Here is a 14,979-nt window from a genome sequence, read left to right on the forward strand (position 1 = left end):
GTGTCAAGGAATCTGCCTCATGCAACTGTGCAACAGCTAGAAATCTCAACAGTGAATGCTTCCTGTCTAGTATATATAGATGGGGAATGATCCACTTGCTGCATAGAGCTAATAAATGCCCAGGAGCCATGCTGGGAGAAAATTTAGCAGCCTTTCCCCCCTGAAGAGTATTTGGCTGTCTGGCTGACTGTCTGGCTAAGGCTGGGGTGGGTAAGAAGGCACAAGACAGAATGGAAATGCCACCCCCACCCAACTCACATTCCTCGTTTGGCTCCGTTTAACTTTTTGCACCTCATCTGCCTACCTCAGGTAGCTGCCTGGGACACCTCATCCTGCTTCACCATCTCCCCTTACAGGTCTGTTACTCAGATATTTACATAACCTTCGGTTGGGGGGCAGGATGGAGCCTATTTAGATGACGCTCTTCAGTGGTGTAGGAGTGCAGATCTGGGAACTTTCCCCCCAAGCTGAGGAATGCTGTCATCTCCTAGACTGCCAGGATAATTAATGCCAGGCACTGAGGTCATCTGGAACAGCAGATCCTCCTTTTTCTAGCAATTAAATGGCGCAATAAGCTTTCAAGTGTGTTTGCAACAGATTAGGGTAGCTTGGAAGTAGTCAGAAGCCTGTGAAAAATAAGCAAAGTTGAGGCATTTCTTTTGTTCAGTGAGGTTCTTACTTCATGCTAACAATTTGAATAGTAACATTTTCATGTTTAGGTGTTTTTCTAAGTCCCACTGTCATACCTCGAGCAGACCTAACTGAAACAAATGGAACTAGGTTCATTAATTTCATTGGGCCTGCTTTGAATGTGACCACCATTGGATACAACCCATAAGGTTGTCTTCTAGCTAACTGAAGATCTTTCGTTAAAGCTGTGTGTTTTGCAAGCCCACCCTTTCAATGGGAAGGAAGCACCTCCAAGTTCAATAGGGCTCCCAGGAAGCTGTTGGATTGCAGGCATGCTGGTCCTAATAAACTGGGTGTTATGCTATGTAATGATGCTTTTGCGCTTGTCTATATAATAATAATGGGTCAGTACAGCTGCCTAATTTCTGGACTCTCCTTGACTGCGTGGCTACAGGGGCCGTCATGATGAGTTGCTTCAAAACTTAACCACTACACCACTGATGTTCTTCTTTCCCCCCTCCAGTCTTGCAGTCTTCTTTGGGACACCTGTACCTGTGTGCTGAGATGCCTACTGAACAAGCCCGAGTCCACCCGCTGGTGCAGATGCTTATCGACCTCACTGCAGGGGCAGCAGGTGAGCCTGAAGGATGGAGAGCTGCTGGGAGGATGGGTCAAGAAGCCTCCCTTTAGAGGGGAGACCAAGGATCAATGGCAGGTGTAGGGAAGAATGGAACTCTTAACCTAGGAGGGGCAGCTCCAAGCCTCTCTGACTGACCCATGGGACTTTCCCCATACCACAATCCCCACCAGCCCTGCTTTGCCCCTGCCTTAAGTGCTTCTGTCTGGTTGGAATGTGTCATTGGCCGTGCCTTTTGCTTGCCTAGGTGGAAGATAGAGAGGCATGTGGGTGTGCGTGCAGAAATAAGCCTACTGTACAAAGGCAAAGCTTGCCTTGGTTGGTCCACCCACTTTTGCCTCTGGCTCCGCCCACCACTTGAATGTGGCCTTGTCCAAAAGGTAATGGCGGTCCTTAACTGGAAAGTGTCCCCCCCCCCCTAAAACTGAGCAAGCACTGGAGGCAATGCCTGTTCAGGAAACCAAGCAAGATTCAGAGAAGAGCCATGGGATCTTGATGGATCTTGGATGTGAGGGGTGTGTGCATGCAAGTATATGGAGATCTGCATGGTCTTTTATTGTAGTGTTATATAGGTCTACATCTGGCAGGCCCTGTGCTGAGTCTGGCTTCTAGTTGTCTGCTCTGAAGGGAAAGAGATGTGTAGAACTGGCAACAGCGTAAGGTAGATTTTGTTAACCTGGTGCCCTCCAAATGCTTTGGATTACGAATGGTCTGATGGGAGTTGTAGTCCAAAACATCTGGTGAAAGCCGACTTATGACAACTGGGCTTGCTGGCAGGTACCTGCTGCTACCCCACAGGGTCTTGCTGTCAAATCTGTTTTCTGGCTAAGACTGAGCGAAGAGACCTCTGCACATCCACTTTCCTCAGCTCATTTATTTCATCCTAGCTAGGTTTAGGTTAAGAAATACAGTTTCAGAATCACGTAAACATTAAAACAGGTTTAACAATACAATATCCCATTATCCATGCTGCCCAAACATCCAAGAAAACAATAAAATGTATTTCTGAGGCAAAAATGCAGACAAGGCTGGTGCCAGGCACGCTTCCCTGGAGAGAGTATATATAAATTGGGATCTACTGCATACAAAGCCTGTTATCACCACCACTCTCTGAACTTCCCTCCCAGGTGGTGTAGAGAGACAGGTCTCATGATCTCAGGATAATCTATGTTCTTCTTCTCTGTGCAAGATATCCCTAAAACATCACAAAACGTATCCAAGAAAATAAAGTTCTTGGTCAGGTCTGCTCTGAAGTCTTATCTTTCGTACGGTACAGCATGTACTTCTGCTGGTTTTAATGTTCAAACTGTAATTTTGTTTTCCTTGTCACACTTTCTGAATCTGTCTTTGGGACCACTTTGGTGGTGAAAAGCTGTTTGTAAGTTTTATAAATAAATACAGGTGAAGACAAGCAGAGATGAATTAGAAACGCCAAGCCTTTGACAGATAACATTCCAAGTCAGCAGAGAAATAGCCAGAGGAAATAAATGGGCATTAAGTGCTCTGGCCAAAGCAAGCAGCAATGGTGAAGGCAAAGGTGCCTCGAGAAAGCATTCCACAGTCTGGGTGCCATCACATAAAAGACTCCACTTCTCATGGCTGGCCAGCCAATAAACACAAGGCAGACAACAAGGAAAGGCAGGAGGAAGAATGGAGGCAAGATTGCTGCAGCTTTAGCTTCATTGCTGTTCTTTTATTGTCAGTTGCTTGTTACTTTGAGGTCTCCATGCAACTTACAACACATGTAACACACAAATATAAATACATTATACCATAAAAACAGACCAAAACAAACCCCAAACTAGCCACAGGAAGTTTAGCAGCACGCTAGGAAGTAGAAAAGCAGCATAATCTTAGTTAGGGAAAATATATAGGTCGTCCTGGCACTGAAGAGATGGCAGCAAAGCTATTGGGACATGCGACTTGAGATGCTGGATCTGAATGCTCTGACAAGTTTATATGGGAGAGGCGCCCTAATATGTTCCATTTCCATCATAGCAGCTTAGAACAGAAGCAGGCCTTATAGAACAGGGAGAGTGTGTGAGTGCTGCTCCTTTAATGCTCATCCCTTGACATGTTTCATGGGTACGTTTTGGCAAAGCAGTACAGTTGGCTTGATCTGCCCTGTATTTCAGGAGCAAGTGAGTGACCTTGCCTGGGGTGGGGTGGCTCTTTGCAGGTGGTGTGGCATGCGTGGTGACCGGGCAGCCTTTTGACACCATCAAGGTGAAGATGCAGACCTTCCCAACAATGTACCAGGGCTTCTTTGACTGCTCAGTCAAGACCTACCAGCAGGAGGGCATGCACGGGCTCTACCAAGGCACCACTCCAGCCTTGCTGGCCAACGTCGCGGAGAATGCTGTGCTTTTTGCCTGCTACGGGTTCTGCCAGCAGCTCGTGAGGCAGCTCTTTGGGTTGGGCAATGTCCAGGAGCTCAGGTACAGTCTTTTTCTTTTCCCCTCTCGTCTGCCAGAGGCTCTTAGACATTGATATAAACAGTGGTGCATTATTGCTTACAGCCAAGCACAGGGTAGGATGGGGGTCTCGCCTGCCATCTTCCTCCTCAGTCTCAGTTTTGGCCTTGTTAGAAGGCAGGGAGGTGGATGGGGGTAAAGCTGGAATTAGTTGGCTCTGCCTGTCCTCAGCTCTGGCTCCCCATTGTCTGCCCTATGAGTCCCAATGGACACCAGCCACCACACTGGACACCCAGGGTGAGTCATAGCTTCAGGACTGTGGGCCCCAACTCTATGGAAATCCCCTCTGGAGAAAGTTAGATAGGAACAGTCCCTTCTGAGTTTCAGGCACCTGGTCAAAACCGTTTGATTTCAGGAGGTCTTGTGCCCTGAATGCCTCTCAGATGTTTTGCTTTTTCTTTTATGTTTTAAATCCTTGAGGTTTTAAATTCTGCAGCTTTAGTTTGTCTTTTAAATATATGACATAGCATAGGTCTCACAGTAGCTTGCAACGTAAGTGTAAAGAGGGATTTAAATAAATAAATAACTAAATAGAATGCAAAGGGAGGGTTGGGTGGGAGGCTGCTCAAGGTAGGATCCTTTTGCTCAGAATTCCTCAGCCTGGTCAGACTTCCCAATCAGAGTTGCAGCCCAAAACCTCTGGAGGACACCAGGTTCGAGGGGGCTGATTGACTTAATCAGCTCATTTCTGCTGGCGAAAGGCAAACCAATACATAGTGTATAGGAGGATGGAAGGTTGCTCCCTAGCTGTGGGATTCCCCCCACCTGCCCTCTGGTCTTCGCTTTCCTCTGAGGATTCTTCTCTCGGGTTATTACAGTGATTTGCACAGCGCGATTGCCGGCTCCTTCTCATCAGTCTTCTCCTCCATGGTTCTATGCCCCACAGAGCTGGTGAAGTGCCGGATGCAAGCTCTCCATGAGATGAAGGTCACAGGGCAGACAGCTCTGTCGAGGCACAGGTACTCGGAGGTAGACTGCCTTGCAACATGGAGGCTCTATTTCGTTATCCAGGCTAATGGGTGCCGAGACGTCTCTCCCATGTGAATTTAATCCTTTGAGAGGGGAAGCCATCTAAGGCCCCCTCTGCACTACACATTCAAAGCAGTACTGTACCACTATAAACAATCATGCCTCCCCCCCCACCAAAAAATAATAATTAATGGGAATTGCCATTAGAATTGTTGGCTGGAACACTTGGAAGGTCCCAGATTGGGAAAGGATACCTGATGTTAATTATGTATTGAGAAAGAGAGAGAGGCTTCCTTGGCTTCTCTGTCTGGTCCTCTGAATTCTCCATAGGCCACACCTCCTTCCTAGGTCACACCCCTCCCAGATTTTTCGCCTGGCTGCAATGTGTTCCTGAACTCCAAGAATGCCTCCTGCTTGCCTGAGTCGAGAAATGCACTGTTGCATGCCACCCCAGTCTGCACAACAGTGTGAGATTCCAGGGGCTCCAAGCAGTCACCCAGGATTTCCTTTTGAGGCACAGCGAAGACTGGGTGTCTTTAAGATATATGGTTTATTCACACATATATGCAACCTGAGCCTGTGATGGAGGGGCTCACAGCATTAACACCCCAAGAGGTTCTTGTGTCATCCATAGCTGCAGCCAGTGCTTTTTTTCTAAAAAAAATGTTTAGGGGTACTCTCATTTTGACTCAAGAAAATCACCATTTTATAGTTCAAATTGGGAAGAATAAATACAGTAAATGGACAAAAGTACAAAGATTCACAAAATGTTTAGGGGTATGTGTACCCCCAGCAAAAAACACTGGCCGCAGCCTTGGACTCAAACAGAAACCAGCCATGGGTCTCTGAACCTCTGCTTGCTGCTTTCCCCCAGCTTCTAGCTCATATCACAGTCAACAAAAAACACATGCCTTTTGGCTTTCTAACTAACAGTTGAGGGAAGAGCTCCTTCCATTTTCCCTTCTCCTTGGCTTTCCTAATGGCTCATAACCTACCTTCCTTTTGTTTTCTTAGTGGCTCATCTCCCAGGCGATTACCTCATACAGAAGCTGGCCTGACTTATAGTTTAACTCAGAGCTTGCCAAACTGTCTCATGACACATTAGCGTGTTGGCTGCAGTGTGTAGGTGTGTTGTGAGAATGCTCCCTGCGCTCCTCTTGGGGCTGGAAAGGGGTTACTTTAACCTCCAGTTTGCTAGTAAAACTGAATTACTGTGTCGTGAAGCAATGCATTTCCCAACAGGAAAAGTTTGGAAAGCTCTGGTTTAACTTTTGCTGAATCCAGGGGTTCAGTGTCTGGCACTCACTAACTCATCACCCAGGGGAGTCTTCCGCTCACAAATTCCCAAAAACAGTGTGTCTGGAAGCCTCTGGCTTTTGCAAGATTGGCCTGTTGCCTCCTGTACAAAGATGAATGTCAAATCTGTTGTCCCAGCTACCCAGGCATGCAGTCCCAGAAAGGCTGCCCATTGGGAAACGAGGCCCTCAGTCTACCCCTGATATGGATTCTCTGTGCTCTCCACGTGTCATGGGACTTTCTTCTCTCCCCTCTTATAGTTCCACCTGGACTGTGGTGAAAGCCATCTTCCGTTCCGAAGGCCCCCTGGGTTTCTTCCAGGGACTGACCAGCACATGGCTACGGGAGGTGCCTGGCTATTTCTTCTTCTTTGGGGGTTATGAAGTCAGCCGAAGCTTCTTCCTCCAGGCTGGACAGTCAAAGGAAGAGCTGGGTAAGCAAAGCCTGGGAGCAGGGGGATTTCCCTACAGGGGTCCTCAGCTTTGCCCAGTAAGCCAGAATGGGGAAAAAGAAATGAGCTGAAAGATGTCAGAGGCAGCAGCCTTTCCTGGGTTATGCTTTCTGCAGAGGTATTCTACAATGTGCTATTGATCCAATGATAGTGGTGAACTAACTATGGATCATTCTGCTTTATTAGTTGCTCTGCAATGCTACCCCAGTGTTGCTGCGTTATTGCTTTCTGGACAGTCACCTTTGCCCTGCAGGGCAAGAAAAAGTTTACAAGATTTCAGTAGAAAGTTACAAAATAGGCACTGATTTGGAAATGAAACAGTATATCCATTCCAACATCTTTTGCAGCTGCAAACAGTATATGGAAAGCAAGACAGCAGATAAATGCCTAAAAACCACTATGAACTAAATCTTCCTGAACGGACAATACAAAGGACACCTGGAAGAGGGGTCCCCTCTTGGGGGAGATCAAACAGTCAATCGCAAGGGTTCAGTTTAGTCCTATTTGGGTAGTCAGCAGAACTTGCTCTTGGGCAAGGGAGATCCTGAGAAGCCCCAATGTAAATACTCTGGCAGAGAAAAGATATATTTGCTTAGAATTATCTTTTTCTTGGATGCTTCTGTGTGTGGTGGCATGCCTCAATTTGCCCTTCAGAGGTGCCCTGAAGAGGGATTCCATTAGAATTGGCTTTCTTGCTCTCACGCCTGTGCCAGCTGCTCTGCCTGCCATGAATGCAGGAAGGGGATTCTGGAAGAGTGCAGACTCTCCAGCAGGTGCCAGACCCAAGCAGAATCTTGCATGTCCTAGAATGTGCCAATGATTCCTCTGGGGAATGCCAGCCCCTTCCTTCTGGGGAGCTCTGACACAGTGATTGTGGTGGAAGGGCTCTGATCCAGAGAAGACAGCAGCTGCCTGCTTCCGTGCCAGCCTCCTCACCATTCATTTTTGTTTGCTTATTTCAAAAATGCATAAACGGCTTGCTCAAAAGTATCCAAGCAGCGTGCAGTCTGACTTTATATATAAAGCATGATTAGGATGTGCAAAGCAATTAAAAACAGATATGCATAAAACCGTTTATGAAGGATGAAATCAATGAAACATCTGAAATGGCTGTAACTAATTCATGTGTCTGGATAGATTTGTTGAATACAGAAAAGTTTTCAGCAGGTGTTTAAAAGAATATAGTGGATGTACCTGTCTAATGTCGGTAGGCAGGAAGCTTGCTGTTCCAAGTTCCTTTTCTTAGTCATCACTTGGCCACTACTGAGGCTACGAAGTTTGCCTGACCCGTGAAACATTAACATTATTATTATTATTATTATTATTATTATTATTATTATTATTATTATTATTATTATTAGGCTTCCAGCACATATAAAAACATAATAAAATGCCAAACATTAAAAACTTCCCAATACAGAGCTGCCTTCAGATTATTGCCCATCTAGCCCAGTGTTATCATCCTCTGGGCTAGGGAGCACCTGCAGCCCTCATGAAATTGTTGGACTCCAACACCCATCAGCCCCAGCCAGTATGGCCAATGGTCAGGTTGATGGGAGCTGGAGTCCAGCTAGATTCACAAGTTCCCCATCTCTGCTTCAGCAATTCATGGCCCTTAGGGCAGCCTTTTCCAACCTGGTGCCCTGCAACCATACTGCACTCCCGACTCCCATCATTGCAAAGTCCCTTTATTATAGTTAACCAAAAATGTCACAAAATAACGAGTCCATCAGAACTCTTTATCAGGATGGACGCTAAGCAAAGTGGTGCATAGTAGCCCAAAATAATTTTTACCATATAATCTTAGAAGGCAATGTTAATAGGAGTGTCTGCACTTCAGAATTTACCACCACTCTGCTCTGTTGGAGAGCCTGTTATTGTGTAAACCCATCTTAAGCTTTCTGAAATGTTCCAGAAGTGGGTCTTGCCTAGATGCACTTGACCATAATCTGCTTGAGCAACAACGGTGACCGTTAAGCTACACCTACTTTTTGCAGGTGCTCTCCCTGTGACTGTGAGTGGTGGAATTGGTGGTGCTGCTTTCTGGCTGGCTGTCTATCCCATTGATTCAGTGAAATCACGGATCCAGGTGTTGTCCATGGCTGGGCGGCAAGATGGTTTCCTGCTCTCCTTCTTACACATCTTACGTACAGAAGGCAAGTCCTTCCTAGACATTTATTTATTTAAAGCATTATTATTTTTTTTTTTTAAAAAAACTTTGTCCTTAAGCTGCAAGGTTCCCAGAGAGGCTTACAAAGATGAGTAGTCAGACATTCCCTGCCCTCGGGGCTACAATGGAAAAGGCACAACACACAAGGAAAAAGGAGAGGAGGACTTAGGGAAGAAGAAAAAAAGCAAACTCTGGGCAGCAGTTCTTAAAGGTACAGTTTGTCAAGCAACCAGCTGCAGTGGAAACAATTCAGGCAGGCTGAGGGCATGGCTGCTGCTAGGGAACTCTTAAAAAGGTAAAGGTAAAGGACCCCTGACAGTTAATTCCCGTCGCGAACGACTCTGGGGCTGCAGTGCTCATCTCACTTTACTGGCCGAGGGAGCCGACGTTTGTCTGCAGACAGTTTTTCTGGGTCATGTGGCCAGCATGACTAAGCCGCTTCTGGCGAAACCAGAGCAGTGCATGGAAACGCCATTTACCTTCCTGCCAGAGTTGTACCTATTTATCTACTTTGCACTATGATGTGCTTTCGAACTGCTAGGTTGCCAGGAGCAGGGACCGAGGAACGGGGATTCGAACCACTGACCTTCCGATCGTCAAGCCCTCGGCTCAGTGGTTTAGACCACAGTGCCACCCATGTCTTCTTAGGGACTCTTAGGGAGGGACAAATGCAGCTGGTCTCTCAGCAGGGGCAATGGAATAGCCTTGCTTCTTTTCTCTCACTGCCTGATGGAATCATTAGTGCTGTCAGTGGGCATTAGTCATGATGGCTAAATGCTGTCTCTGGCATCACTGGCATTCAGTGCCTCTGAATGCCAGGTGGTTCTGAGGGACAAACTCTGTGTGTGTGTGTGTGTGTGTGTGTGTGTAGGAAGATGTGACCTATGTCCTTCTGGGCTTCCCAGAGGCACTCATTACCCACAGTGGGAGACAGAGCCTTTGCCTGATCCAACAAGGCTTTTTCTTAAGTTCTCCTTACATATTAATGAGATGGGAGCTCCCTTGGTGAAGTGTTGTTGTATACCTGCAAGCTTTCCCAAAGTTGGCTAATGCTGGTTCGAGTGAGAGCAGTGGCAGGGACTTGGATCCTCCAGCTGGGATCTTTATCTTCCCTGTGGGCAAAGGCACAGAGCTTTGCAAGCTCCAGCAACTAGCCAACTGTCAGTGCTTGCAGAGTCTGGTGCACAGGGGCTGTGTCTGAAAAACCCCTTTCAGCCAAGCCCAGTCGTTATGAGCCTGACTTGAGACCATATGTGTTTGTGGTTGGCCAAAATGGCCTCACTGGATAAACAGGGTGTCCTACAGGTGCCCAATTAGGACTGTGTGTCAGAGGTTCCCCACTAGGCATCAAAAGACTGCCTTGTTATTGCCTCTTTCTATGGGTATGGATGATCAGAGCAGGTGCTTTTAATGCAGAAGGCCTCAGGTTCAATCCCAGTCCTCCCTGCTGAAATACAAGAGGCCACATCAGCATTGGCATTCTGTCGGTTCCCGAAGACAGAATTGTTTAGGCAAGCATTCTTCTGAACTTGAATTTCTGGTTTTATTGCTTTTAATGGTTTTTATCACACGTTTCTTAATTGTTTGTTTTTATTTTATATTTTAATTGAGGAAGTTTTAATTCCCTAATGGATTTGTTCATGTGTATTTAATTATGTATTGATGTTTACACTTGTAAACTACTTAGAAACCATGTTGGCATATAAGAAGTAACTAATAACAACAACAATAATAATTTAATAATAAGAAGTGCTGAGAAAGACCCCTCTCTGTCTCAGCCCATGACATCAGCTACCCTCCAAAGCAGACAATATTGGGATAGATTGACAAATAGTGTGGCCTGGTATAAGATTGTTTTATATGTTCCTTTTTCTTGTAGGGTTTATGCCTCTTTACTGCGGGCTGATGCCCACGGTGATCCGTGCCCTGCCATCCAATGGTGCCCTCTTCCTTGCCTATGAACTGACTCAGAAAAAGCTGACCAGCCTAGCAGAGAGGACAACCTGAAGTCTGGACTCAGTCCCAGAGAAATGGGGACTTTATTGATGGATATAGAGAGCCGGGGATTTTCTTGGTTGAACGGAACTGCAATGGCCAGCCTCTCTCAAGGGGATCTTGGAGGGGACACCCTTGGCTCAAGGCAGGAAATGGGGGTGGGGTAGGGTAGGGCTTTCTGGATTTCAGGGTATCTATCAGTGGGGTGGGATCGGGAGACAGGCCAAGATTGCTTTTTTTCTCAGCAGATGCTGCAAAGACCAGCAAAGCAGCCAGACAGCAGAGACATATTGGGGGAACTGTGAGATGGGAATGTTTTGAAATCAGCCATCCTGTGGGGTGTGGGAAATGTGACAAGGCAGTCCAATTTCTTAGGGATCTTTAATGCAAGCTTCCCCAACCTGGCCGTCCTTCAGATCTTCAGATACTATAGTAGCATGCTGGATGGGGCTGATAAGGAAGATTGCAGGTAATTACGGCATTTATCCACTTTCCAGTTCACTTGCAGATGCAGGGCATGTGTGCAGCCGGCTGAATGAGGCCCCATGGAAGAAAGACCAACCATTGCATTTTGCTTTCTCTTCTTTTAACCCACTCCAGGCTTTGTTTCGGGTTTTTTTGTACATATATTGTCCTGAAAATCTCGAGATTTGTGTGGGATCTCAGGAAACAGAGAAATAAACACTGATTCCCAGACCATCCATGGGCCAGATTTGGAAGACGATTGGGCCGGATCCAGCCCCCGGGCCTTAGTTTGCCTACCCATGTATCTGTAGCATTCGTATCTCTCCAAATCTCTCCACATTTCTTCTCCAGGGAGCTCAGCGTGGCCTATGCAGCTCTCTCTCCTCTTCATTTAAACTCCACAACAACCTTGTGAGGTAGGGTAGGCTGAGAGGCAGTGGCTGGCCCAAGGTCACTCAGTGAGCTTTGAGGCTCAGTGGAGATTCGAACCCTGGTCTCCCAGGTCTTGCACTTTAATTGCTATACCACATGGGCTATGTGAACACCCCCGTTCTTCATGCATGTGCTGGGCATCACATCTTCTAGGGACCTTCTTCTGCAGTGCCTTTTGGGGGAAGGTGCGTGCATTGCATGGTTGCACCTCCAGTTAAAACACCATATGCAGCCATCACAATATTCTTGCATCTGTACAGGGAATCTGGAAACAGATGCTCACAGAGAGCAGGGATGGAGGTGGGTGGACCCGATTGGTTGTGTCACTTTCCATCCAACTGTCCACAACAGTCTTTTGTTAGCAATCTTTTAGGGACAATAGCCTTTGGGTCTTTTCTCACGTGATCCCCACTGAGCTGATTAGTGTGGATGTAGGGCAGGAAATAGAAGAAGATTATAGAATTGTAGAGTTGGAAGAGGGTCACAGGGGTCATCTAGTCCAACCCATGCAATACAGGAATCTTTTGCCCAACGTGAGGCTCAAACCCATGACCCTGAGATTAAGGGTCTCATGGTCTACTGACTGAGCTATTCAAATGCATGAACACAAGAACACCAGATCAGGCAAAAAGGCACATCTTGTCACCTCACATCCTGTTCTCAGAGTGGCCAGAAGCCTATTATTTTATTGCTGCTCTTATGTTTGGTTTAATTTTTTTTCTTGGTTCCTATTTTTATCCTGTAAGTTGCTCTGAGACACTTCAGTGTGAAAAATGACAAAGTGGTAATAACAGAAGGGGTCAGCGTAGTGCAGTGTTTCCCAACCACTGTTCCGCGGCACACTAGTGTGCCGCGAGATGTTGCCTGGTGTGCCGCGGGAAAAATTAAAAAATTCGAAAGATTTTTTTTTTTAAAAAAAGTCAAATTTTCAATTGGGGTGCCGTCACTAGATGACCCCTGGGGTTCCCTCCCTCCCTCCCGCTCTGCGCCTCCCTCCTCCTCCTCCTCCTCCGGGGAGGCCCTTCCTGGCTCTCGGCCAAGGCTTGGCGGCTGCCACTCACTCACTCGCTCGCCCACCCGTCCCTCCATCCCTGCACCCGGCCTCTCCCCCTCCGTCCCCGGCGCGGGGGCTGCCGGGATCCGTAGTCCCCTCGCCCTTGGGCTCCGCGCCCGTGCGGGGTGCGCGAACTACGTTTCCCAGCGTGGCCTGGCGGGCCGGGCGTTTTGTTTGAAGCGCTCTTCTCCCGGCCATGGAATGAGCGCAGCGGCGGCCGGGCGGGCAGGGGCTCTTCCGCGCAGACCCCGCACAGCCTGCCTGCGCCCCCGCGGAGATCGGGCGGCAGGATGGAGCCCGGGGATCCCCGCGGAGGCGGAGCGGCGGAGGCGGAGGCTGCCCCCCAGGTAGGGCTGCATCGGGGGGGGTTTATTTTTGCAATGCTGCATCCGTGCCGGAGGGGATGCATCGGACCGCGGGGAGACCCCTTGGCGGGCGTGCAAGGCAATGCATGTGTGCAGGCGTTGCATGGAGTGCAGTGCAATGCAATGGCAACGCGACGCCCTGCATGCATGCATGCATGCAACTTCCACCGGCGCTCCGGACTTGGCAGGTGAGGGGGGTCCCCAGTGGGCGGCAGAGAGAGCCGGGAGGGCGAAGGGGAGCCGGGGGGGAGCAGCGCTGCTCCCCGAGCCGAGCCCGGGGGGAAACTTCGGCGTCGTTGCGCCGGGTGTTGGAAGCGGAGGCTGGCGGGGGCCCCTCACCTGCAAAATCTGGTCGCCTCTCATATATTTTGTGCATTGCATTCATCGCCCGCTTTCTCCTCCAAGGAGCTCCCGGGGGCGCGCGTGGTTCTCCCCGTGTTATCCTCGCAACAACAGCCCTGCGAGGTGGGTCAGGCGAGTGGCCCAAGGGAGCACCCAGGGATTGTCCTGGCCAGGTGGGGTGATTTGAACCCTGCTCTCTGCCCGGTCTTCGTCCTCATTTAGCCCCCACATGTGCATAACTGTGCATGACTGAGGTTTTCCCCCCTCGTCTTGGCTATGGTGTGAGTCTGTGCTGTTAATTAATGGGGTTCTGCCTTCGGAGAAGATGAGCCAGCCCTCAAGGAGGTGATTATGTAATTTGCTAGCAATTCATGTCCCTCCCGGCGTGACGCTGCGCGCTGACGTCACAGGGCTGTAATGGTGGTGTGCCTCGAGATTTTTTTCATGAAACAAGTGTGCCTTTGCCCAAAAAAGGTTGGGAAACACTGGCGTAGTGTAATGGTAAGGGTGCCAGACGAGGACATGGGAGATGAGGGTTCGAATCCCTGCTCAGCCACAAAGCTCACTGGGTGCAACCTGGGAGGCTGGCCTGTGCCTCTCTGCTTAAATGACCTCAGAGGGTTGTTGTGGGAATTAAATGAGGGGCAGAAATTGTATGTACACCACCTTGAGCTCCTTGGAGAAAAAATGTGACGTAAAAGCAATGAATAGATTTAAAAAAAAAAGTACTATGGGAAGCTACTCTCCCCACTTGTGATTCTCTAGCAGCCCCAACAGTGGAGGTGGGACATAGCTATTATGGTTGAAAGTCGCTGTCAGCTGCAAAGTTGCCTATTTTTTAAAATCCACCTTAATTGAGAGCTACCACCACTACGTCTTGAGGAAGTGGATTCCACAGCAGTGGCAGACCTTGGATTCTCAAATTTCAGCGGTGATTTTTGTGACCCCAAAATTTTGTCGTCCCCCAACAGTGCCCCCAGACTTTGCCCCCAGTGCAACCAAACTGGTCATATACCCCCTAAATCTGCCTCTGCCCACAGCCCCCCACTTCTGGTAAGGACATGCATCCTCCCAACCACTGTGGGTTTGTGTTCAAAGTATGAAACGCACCATCTCCTAGAAAAAACCCTAAGATGTCAAGATTGTGGGGTTTGGGGATTTGAGCACCACAGAGTGAGGTTGGGAAGCCAAGTCAAAGATGCAAGAGAAACAAAAAGCCACACACACACACACAATACAATTAAGGCAAATCCAGTCTCCCTGAAAAATAACAATTATGGGAACTGTAGTTTAGCCCTCACAGAAGGCTGGCCCACCCACAGGGCAAGGTGAGGCAACCACCTCAGGTGTCAGGGTCCAGTGGGGCAGCACATCCCAACGTTGATGTTTCTTTCCCACCCCACTTGGAATTATAGAATTGTAGTGTTGGAAGGGACCCCAAGAGTCATCTAGTCCAACCCTCTGCCTTGCAGGGATCTTATGCCCAACGTGGGCCTGAGGTTGAGTCTCATGCTCTAGGGACTCAGCTGTTGTTCCTGATGTAGATCTTTCCTGACCCCTTATTCCCTGCCTCAGGTGCCAAAATGTCTTTGGCCAGCCTTGCTACACTTCCCAGCACCCTTAACAAACTACCGTTCCTGGGAATGGGTGTTGGGCTAGAACCTGGCTGGGAGACCAGGGTTCGAATCCTCTCTCAGCC

General features: G+C 48.4%; 1 pseudogene across 1 annotated transcript; it reads left to right on the forward strand.

Moving 5' to 3' along the window:
- The first annotated feature begins 230 nt into the window (after positions 1–230).
- LOC310697965 (mitochondrial ornithine transporter 1-like) lies at positions 231–11,311 on the forward strand (annotated as a pseudogene). The gene is made up of 7 exons (XR_014530125.1): positions 231–356; positions 1,154–1,264; positions 3,447–3,705; positions 4,560–4,700; positions 6,267–6,439; positions 8,455–8,613; positions 10,507–11,311. The product of XR_014530125.1 is annotated as a mitochondrial ornithine transporter 1-like (transcript).
- The last annotated feature ends 3,668 nt before the right edge of the window (positions 11,312–14,979 follow it).

This window comes from Podarcis liolepis (assembly GCF_965112155.1).
Source record: "Podarcis liolepis genome assembly, chromosome: Z".
Lineage (NCBI taxonomy): Eukaryota > Metazoa > Chordata > Lepidosauria > Squamata > Lacertidae > Podarcis > Podarcis liolepis.